The sequence below is a fragment of the Equus quagga genome, unplaced genomic scaffold, assembly GCF_021613505.1.
Source record: "Equus quagga isolate Etosha38 unplaced genomic scaffold, UCLA_HA_Equagga_1.0 HiC_scaffold_9439_RagTag, whole genome shotgun sequence".
Lineage (NCBI taxonomy): Eukaryota > Metazoa > Chordata > Mammalia > Perissodactyla > Equidae > Equus > Equus quagga.
In genome coordinates, this window is record NW_025794987.1 from 1 (window position 1) to 9,777 (window position 9,777).

Consider the following 9,777-nt stretch of genomic DNA (forward strand, 5'->3'; position numbering starts at 1 on the left):
CCCACCAAAGCCCTGCACCCAGAATTGCACCCTCCTTTAGTCCTGACTGGAGGCAGGGGCGGGCTTGACATCCCCTCATCAGTCAGTCACTCTCCACAGCTGAAGGCAGAGGCAATGTAACCCCCCAGGCATCTCCTGGGGAGGCTGTGAGGGGGGCATCTGTGAGCCATTAGCAGTGAAGATGACATTCCACATCCAAATGGCTGGGCAATGGGAGCAGCAGCCCAGGGAAGGGGTCTGGGCAGGGCACTAACCATCTACTACAATGGGCCTTCTCCCCAGGCCCCACCCAGGGACCAACATGCCGCTGGCACCTCAGAATCAACGTGTTCAGATTCAGATTTGATTCAGAATCAAAACTGAATTTGTCATCTCCCCACACTCATCTCATACCTGCCCCAGGAAGCTGAACAGCCCATGTCAGTCTCTCAGGAAGCGCCACCATTGTGAGGCTCCCCAGGGAACCAACCTGCCTCATCCTCTCTGCCATGACTCCATCCCAGTCAGCCCCACCCTCTGTCAGCCTCTGGGCCAACCCTCCTTCCACTCTCTCCTCCATCCTCTGCTCTTGGCCACTGCCCTGGGGGGACATGTCTTTGCTGGTCTCTCTCACTATTCACCCGACATAAACACACACCCACACATATACACTGAAGCCAGGGTGGTGTGGCTAAGATGGACATAGAATCCAATCTCCCTGTGCTAAAACCATCACTTACTCCCTATTGCTCTTCAGGACCTCAGCCTACCTCTGCACTCAACCCTGACCCCCACCGCCTTGCGTGCCTGCCTGCCTTGAGCACTGAGCAGAGTGTTACTCTCCACTCCTGCCATGCCTGTCATTGTGCCTCTGCCTAAGCTGTCCTCTTCCTGTATCACCCTCATTTCCCGCATGCTGGATTGGGTTCTTCTCCTTTGCATTCCCGTAACACTGTGGGCATGATTTGCCAACGTAACTCACCATCCAGAGCTTTTCTGCCAAGGAGAATTGACAAACCAAGCGTACCGGGGCCTGATGTTCCAATGTCATTCATGAAAGGGTCTAATATTTGCTCTCCCATGGATAAGAAGTTATCATAGTTGTGCAGCAGGCACTGTCGCCAGTCAATCATTTTAGAGGGCACTGACAAGGCCTGCAGACCTCCCTGCCAGAGACTGGTTATGACCTGATCAAGGGTTGAGATGGAAAAACTGTAAGCATCCCCTTCGTGACACCAGTGGTCACGTATGCATGCTGACAGCCTGGTACATGGCAAGGGACGTCAGCCCAACATCCCTGTAGAATACCAAAGGACAAGGCAGGCCCAGGGAATAGGAGGGTTCCCATAGTAGCAGGATGCGCAATCTTGGGAGGAAATTGGAAATGAACGTGATGAGGCTAGGCCCCTATCAGCCTGATGAGTGATCCCTCTCTCAGTTTGGGCAGACACATGCCAGCAGTGGGGGCTGATTTGTAGTGCTTGCTGATTTCCATGGTGTAAATAATCTCAACCTGATCGATTTCAAACTACCAAGATTTTAACAACCAGCTCAAGAAGATCCTGAAAACTTAATACTTGGCTCTAGATAGCCAGTATCCTCTGGCACTGACACAACACCGCCCCCTGGGTTCCTGATGACACAGAGCAAGAAGCATCTTAGTTTGCTCAAACCTGCCTGAAATCAGCTGCACCTGCTCACCAAGAAGAAGCAAGCACGACAGACAACAGAGTAAACAGGACGTGAGTCCTGCCCTCTGTCCCTCTCAGAGAGGGATGTCTGCGTCCTTCTTTAGGTTGACCCAGCAGCAGCCCGCAGACAAGGATTCAAGTGGAAGTAATTACTTGGGAGGCAATCACAGAAAGCACCAGCAGGAGCGTGGAGAAGTGAGACAGGGCAGGAACAGAGGTCAGAAGAGGACGTGTTCACGGACAGGTCCTTGCTGTGGGCAACAGGGGCACGACCCAGCTGGGGACCTCTGGGAGATGTGTAACACATCTTGGAGTGGGTCCACCCCAGGAGTGAGGAAGGGAAGATATTTTTCCACCAACTCGGACCTATCGTTGGTTGAGGCTGCTCCCTGGAGCACCAACTCCCCAGGTACTTCCAGTCTGTTCCACTGCAAAGAGCCACAGGTTTTTCAGGTCAGCTAACGATGGTGAGTGGGCAAAACATGGGCAGTGTCTGAAATGCACAGTGTCACAGAGATGTGACCTGTGTGTCACTCTGCATGTCTCTCCTTGCCACAGCTCCTCACCTTGCTGCGCAGGATTCTTGTTTTTTGTTTTCGTTTTTTAAAGATTTTATTTTCCCTTTTTCTCCCCAGATCCCCCCGGTACATAGTTGCATATTTTTAGTTGTGGGTCCTTCTGGTTGTGGTATGTGAGATGCCACCTCAGCTTGGCTTGATGAGTGGTGCCACGTCTGCACCCAGGATCCGAACCAGCAAAACCCTGGGCTGCCGAAGCAGAGCGCATGAACTTAACCACTCTGCCACGAGGCCACCCCCCCAGGATTCTTGATTTAATGGTACAAAATCTGTGTACCATTCAATCTCTAAAGACAAGGCCATATCTTATATCTGCTACCCAGCCAAAGAAAGAGTAATGTGTCTCAATGCCAGAAGAAAGGCCAGGAGTGGTGGGCTTTTCCAGAGTTAAGATTTTCAAGGGAATTGGAACTTTGCGGGCTCTGTACCAGCAGGCTGACCTTAGAACCCAGTCAGCCATGAAACTGCTCGGCATGTCTGTGAGTGTGTAACAGAATGCCTGGCCGCACCCTCGACTGCCACCTCCACGTAAGCAGGACCAGCTCCGCGGCATCCCCACCAAGCCTGCACACACAGTGGATCTCAAGTCCCACTGGGTGTTCAAGAGGGAGGCAGGAGGTACGTGAAGGACATAGAGAGGGACCCTGAGAATGGAGACGCTGTCCTGGACTCTTGGCCCTGCTGGATGGAACAGCTGCCTCAACCCATGTCTGTGTTTTGTGAAAGCACGCACACACACACACACATACACACATACACACACATGCATGCACATGGGGCCTCCCAGAGTTAAAGCCTCAGTTGGTGGCAGGAAGTGGGAGAAGGCAAGACAAGTGAAACTGAAGCCTGGAGGAAGTGGCTTTCACATAATTTATTTTTCAGAGTCCAGAAGCCCAAGCCAGGGCAAGCCGATTCTAGGCGAAAAGATTCTTAGGTCGAACACGATGAATCATCAGTAACTGGTAACGAGTAGTCACCGAGCCGCGTCTCTTGACACGCTGGGGCTGTGAACCAGGAGGAGAGAGGCTTCTTGTGGGGGTTGGACCCTAGTCGAGACAAGACCTTTCCCACCTAGACACACCCCTTCATAGGACACGCCAGGAGACTAGGGGCCCAGTTCACCCTCTGGCTGTCACCTTAGGAACATGTGGTTGAAAACCAACACCCACAAACAGGTGAGGAAACCGAGGCCTGGAGATGACAAGGGGCTTCCCAGGGTCACTCAGCCTACCCAGCAAAGCTGGGACAGGAGCATGGGCTCAAAGCTCATTGCTCCAAGTCAGTGTCTCTCAAACTTCAGCAGGAATCGGAATCCCTGGGGGCTTGTTAAAGCACAAATTGGGGGGGCCCCACTCCAGAGCTGACTCAGCAGGTGTGGTGGGGCCTGAGAAGTTTCATTTCTGATAGCTCCGAGGTGAGGACCACATTTTGAGAACTGCTGCTCTAAGGAATTGCAGAGCCAGTCCTGAGACCTGGGGCTCAGGTGGAGGGAGGAGCCCAGGGTGGGAGGGGCTTTCTCTGCCCTGATGGGGCAGTGGGTAATTGGTCCATAGAATGTTCCAAAGATCGCCTCCCCACCAGCAGTTGCAATCCAGAATGAGCCACTCACCTCATCACAACCGATGTCAACGGAGGCCTTAACCGGGTCCAGGATGACTGTCCCCACACACTGTTTCACCAGCTGAGAAGAGGAGGCTCCAGGTCACACTGGAACCCCCGTGTCATAACCTCCCAACCTCACCCCAAAGGCTAGAAATATTTTCTGGAGGCCTCTTGTTCACCTCCTTAGGTGCGCCCCTAATCCCACAGGCCCCAACCTCACCCCATTCTCCTTGAAGTCACACTGCTCCAGTGGCTGCTGCGTTGTCCTGGGGCACACAGTCTCCTTGACCGTGAAGCTCACAGGCTTTGGGGTGTCTGGGGCCTCGTTCTGGTCAGGGGAGAAAGTGTGGAGACCGGGCTCAGGCTCATGCTTGCCTTCTCTGGTCCGTCTCCCTGCCCTCCGCCCAAAGTGGAGCCTTTCAACAGCTCCTAGTGTGTGTCTGGCACCGGGCTTGGTGCTGGGGTACTAAGTGGGGAGGACAGAGCCCATTCCTGCCCTCGACAAGCAAACAGAGAGCCCGAGTGGACCTCAGACAAGCTCTGACAAGGAGCACCTCCCCATCTGAGGGGGCTGAGGGAAATCAGGGTCGTCCTGGAGGAAAAGACATTGTCACTGGAACCTCAAGGCTCAGCAGAGCCCTTCCCTGTGTGGGAGACAGCAGCGTGCAGAGGAGACATAAAGCAGAGAAGTCACAGCCTCAAGTCAAAGACCCCACTCCTGTCCCTGGACCTGTCTCCTGTCCCTGGACCTACATGTCCCTGAAGCCTGAATGTGGTTGTGAGTGGGGGGACCTCTTCCTACAGTAGAGATCTAAGGCAGGAAGCTCTCATGCTGAGAGGGGACACAGCTCTGAGAAGGTTTCCTGGAGATGTGGGACCACACTTAAAGGGAGAAGTGCCTTCCTGACAGGAGGGACAGCCTGAGCAAAGAGAGAGACAGTGTGGCCAGGCCTGGCAGGAGCAGACCTTCCCTCCCCCCCACCCCCTCCCAGGCTCACTCCCTTGGGCAGCGGGTCCAGCTACAGGAGGCGGTAGAGATTCTCATCTGAGGACCACTGTTTGAGGCCATCCACGGCACGGAGCACGGCCTCCTTGTAGCTGAGGGTCTGAGTGGTGGCCAGAGGGATCACCAGGCCCAGTAGCAGTAGCAACAGTGACCATCTACCCAGGGAACAACTGTCCCTCTGGGTCTCCATGGTCCTCAAGTCTGCCTCCTCCCAGCCTGCGGGACCCTCCTTTATGCCCAGCCTGAGGGTGATGCAAAGGCCCAACCAGGAGGCTTCCTGACCCACCACATCACTGGCCTCCTGCCAGGATGTGGCCTGGATTTCCCTCTGCCTCTGCTGTTGCCTCATGGGGCTTGCTGGACAGTGGGCGAGGTCTACCTTATGTGCAAGTGAAGAAATGGTTTCTCCATCTCCCTGACAATATCTTGGCCTCGCCTGGGCCCCACCAGGGAGGATCATAGCCAGTGTTGCTTAAGAGGGTTGAGTCCTCCATGAGAGGAAGGGAGCCAGGCAGCTATCCTACATCCTTCTCACATGTTCACCCGGGCCTCCTCAGGAATAAGGGTAATATTGTGTATTCACCACTGAATCTCCACCTCTCGGCACTGCTGGGGACCCAGCAGGCACTCAGTTCGTAGTTGATGAATGAATAACAGTAACCCACCCACCCCCTTCTCTAGAGCCTCACCCACTCAGCCTGTTCCAAGGGAGACTTTCAAGGCCACACCATCCTGTTCTGGACCCAGCTCTCAGCCAGTTCAGAGGCTCAGCACCATCTGTCCCCTCTCCTGGATTCTGCTCCACTGCCTTTCTCAGTCTTAAAATGTCCCCAACCCTCACCAGATGTGGCCTGTGCCCTGGCCCCTACCCAACCTGAGGAAGGATCATCTACACTAGTTGACCCACTCCTTCACTCTCTCTCACTCAAGGCCACTGCAGGCTGCTCTGCCCTCACTGGACCCCGTGGCCACTCTGAAGCCTTGTCTTTACCTATGCAGGCTCTAGTAACCCTCTCTCCTCCTGAAACTGTCCCCTGCCCCAGGCCCCCCAGTGCCATTCTCCTGGTTTCCCTCCTCCCTCCCTCATGCCTCCTTCTCTGGGTCTTGAGAGATGGACCCAGCTCCTAGTACTAGTCTGGTCAAGGAGCCAGATCCATGGAGGCTACTGAGGGCTCTGAGATGCCCTCCACAGATTAGCAGATGTTGGAGCACCCCTGTGCCACTCGGAATCCCTCCCTGGCCTGGAATAAGACCCACCTTGGTCCTTTCTCTCCCTTCCCTCTCCAGTTCCCTGTGCAAAGTCCTGGAGAGCCAATGGCTGCCTGGCTGAGGCACCCAACCCCTCAGGCCTGCTCGCCCCTCAGATGACCTTCATCAGGGTGGTCCACTTGTCTGAAAGGGAGGACTATGCAGTGTGGTCACCCTTCAGGGAGCACCCTATCCATCCTCACCTCTGTCTCTGTGGGCAAGCTACTGTCCGTCCTTGTGCCCAAGTCAATGGTCAGCAGGTCAAGAAGCCCAGCACTTGGCAGTCACAGAACTCAGGCTCCTGCCCCTGGCTGCCTGTGGTCCAGGCTCAGCCCTGCCGTGACCCGCTGTGTGATCTTAGAGAATGTGAATCCACTCTGTGCCTCAGTTTCCTCATCTGTAAAACAGGGATGATAATTGCAGTGTCCAGTTATAGAATCGTTGTGAGGGTCAAGCACAACGTGGTGTGTGCTCAGGATGTGTCAGTGCATTGTCAACGTGAGGTCCGGGGTTAATACTTCAGAAGCAAACTCAATGGTTCAGAAGCAAATAGTTCAGAAGGAGGTAGGGAAATTGGGTGACTCAGCAAGAGCTGCCCTCCCTCAGGACATCAGAATCCTCTAAAATGAGGATTTTACACAAGATGGTCCCCAAGGACCCTTTGGACCCCTTGTTCACATTTTCAGGATCAACCTGAAAGAAATGAGGCTCTAAGGTGGGGACTTCAGGGGCAGTTTAAGACAAACACTTTATTACAGGATCTCCAATCCTAGTGCTGGGGGCCGGAGAGGAAGGCTCCCAAGGCCAACCACTGCGGGGATCTCCCTCCCCACCCTGGACAAGCGGACACGTAGGCCACACGCTCCCATGAGCCCCTCCAGGGAGCAGAGGGAAGCAATCTGATGGAAGACAGCCCAACGGGCTCACTGATCAGTTTTTCGTTCTTATTGGGCACGTTACTCAACCTGCCTGCGCCAACTCTGCCCTCAAATGTGTCCCTGAGGTCTGCCGGGAGGGCTGTGAGGACTAGAGCAGCAATGAATGTGCGGAAACGGCTGACACGCAGCACGTGCTCATGGACTACCCGAGCAGACAGCCCACCCCCGCAGAGGACCCAGGAGGACTTCCAACTCTGCCAAGCAGCTCAGCGAGGGAGGCGCCCCGGTGTGGCGCTGACAGCGCAGGTGGCTGAACCTGCAGTTCTGGCAAGTTACCTCCCCTCCCTGAGCCACAGATTTCCAGAGTAAACTTGGGGACGGAGACTCCAACCTCACGGACAGCAGTGTAATGGAGTCAGATGCATAGTCAGCGACAGCTGTGCTTATGCCCTGTGTCATAGAGGGCACCAGCCACAGGGTCTGCCCAGACCCCGCAGTTCCACTTCCACATTTCTTTCACTTGAAGAATTGAACACCCGGGAGACCTGGAGGGGCGTGGGGCCCAAGCCCTATCCTTTATTAGCTGAGTCACTTTGAGCAACCTGCTTTGTTTCTCTGGTGTCAAAGTCCTCATCTGCGGGATAGGAATTACGTTCCCTGCAGGGTTTGCATGGGGACAAATGGGACAGTGAGTGAGAAAGGACATGTTCACCATCAAGTCCTGCACTCCCAGGGCGTTTCCCTGAGGAAAGTCACAGTCAGGTCTCCTTGCTATGGAATGGTTCAGGCCCAACTGTCCCCCAACAGACACATGCACACAAGGGAGCTGTGCCCTGTCTCCCTGCCAACGACTCCGCCCACTGCCCCAGGCCTGGCCATGTTTCTACTCAGAAGCAAACTCTCCAGGAAGTCAGCCCAATGTCACCCCCAGCTGGCATCCTCTGTGATGCACCCCCCACCCCACACGAGGATGGAGGATGACTCCCCAACCCTACCTTCCGTCTAAGACTGGGTTTCATCTGTCAGGCTGGTCCCCAGGAGGGGACCACCTGCCTCCTCAGACAAGGGTCATGGACGCCTGGGCGGCCCCCTCACACGGGGACTCCCCCATCCATCCCTTCTTTCCAGCTTCCCAATGGCGGGACTACACCTCCCCTCAGGCTACAGGCTTCCCAAGTGTGACAACTTTACCCCTCAGACAAGGGGCTCGCAAGGACCAGACCCTGCGTTCCCTTCAGCCATCAGGCTCCACACCCTTTTCATCTTTAGCCCCCGTTCAGCTGACTGGAGGGAGCTTCCGACTCCATGCCCACTCTGCACTACGCCTTGAGCCATCAGCAAGCAGCTCTGGAAAGGTGCATAGTGGGCCCTCCCTGGGAGGGGCTTTTATTATAGGAGCATTGCTAGTGGCAGTGAGGAGGGGGCAGTTTCTGGGAGCCCCAGAATCAAGGCCTGGAGGTACCTGTCCTCCACTCCCCACACCCAGGATCACCTCTGCCACCCAGTACAGCATCTCTGTTCTCCAAGATGACTAGGGGGTGCCCCCCACATCTGTGCAAACCCCTTCCCCCCGCCTGGTACGTGAGGTAAGCAGCCTGCAGCAGGGCATGGTGGGCGCTAAGAGCCTTGGAGGCCAGGCACCACCAGAGCTGCAGGAATTCCCTCCTCTCCATCCTGAGGGCACAGAGGGTCTCAGGGGCCACCTCCTGGATGTGCCATTCCTCTCTGTTTCTGGGTGTGGATTCTGAGGGCCTGAACAGGAGGAGACCTGAGCCAAAGTCTCGAATGAGTTCTGGGTCAGTGTTCAGCCATTTCTTTCTTTTTTTTTTTTTTTATCTTGGAAAATAGTTTATATTTTTTTTATATCATGGAAAATAGTTTATATATATATTTTTTATTGAGTTAATGATAGGTTACAATCTTCTGAAATTTCAGTTGTGCGTTAATGTTTGTCAGTCATGTTGTAGGTGCACCACTTCACCCTTTGTGCCCACCCCCCACCCCACCTTTCCCCTGGTAGCCACTAAACTGTTCTTGGTCCATAATTTTAAATTCCTCATATGAGTGGAATCATACACAGATTATCCTTCTCTCGCTGGCTTATTTCACTTAACATAATTCCCTCAAGGTCCATCCATGTTATTGCAAATGGAATGATTTTGTTCTGTTTTGCAGCTGAGTAGTATTCCATTGTATATATGTACCACATCTTCTTTATCCATTCATCTGTTGATGGGCACTTAGGTTGCTTCCAGGTCTTGGCTATTGTAAACAGTGCTGCAATAAACATTGGGGTGCACAGGACTTTTGGGATTGCTGACTTCAAGCTCTTTGGATAAATACCCAGTAGTGGGATGGCTGGATCGTATGGTAGTTCTATTTTTAATTTTTTGAGGAATCTCCATACTGTTTTCCATAGTGGCTGCGCCAGTTTGCATTCCCACCAGCAGTGTATGAGGGTTCCTTTTTCTCCGAAACCTCTCCAACATTTGTTGCTATTAGTTTTAGATATTTTTGTCATTCTAACGGGTGTAAGGTGATATCTTAGTGTAGTTTTGATTTGCATTTCCCTGATGATCAGCGATGATGAGCATCTTTTCATGTGCCTATTGGCCATCAGTATATCTTCTTTGGAGAAATGTCTGTTCATGTCTCCAGCCCATTTTTTGATTGGGTTGTTTGATGTTTTGTTGTTGAGTTGCGAGAGTTCTTTATATATTAAGGATATTAAGCCTTTGTCAGATATATGACTTGCAAATACTTTTTCCCAGTTAGTGGGTTGTTTTTTTGTTTCA

At 53.5% G+C, this 9,777-nt stretch overlaps 1 pseudogene; it reads right to left on the minus strand.

Annotated features, from left to right (window-relative positions):
• Window positions 1–3,113: 3,113 nt before the first annotated feature.
• LOC124232646 (cathelicidin-4-like) lies at window positions 3,114–5,055 on the minus strand (annotated as a pseudogene).
• Window positions 5,056–9,777: the final 4,722 nt, after the last annotated feature.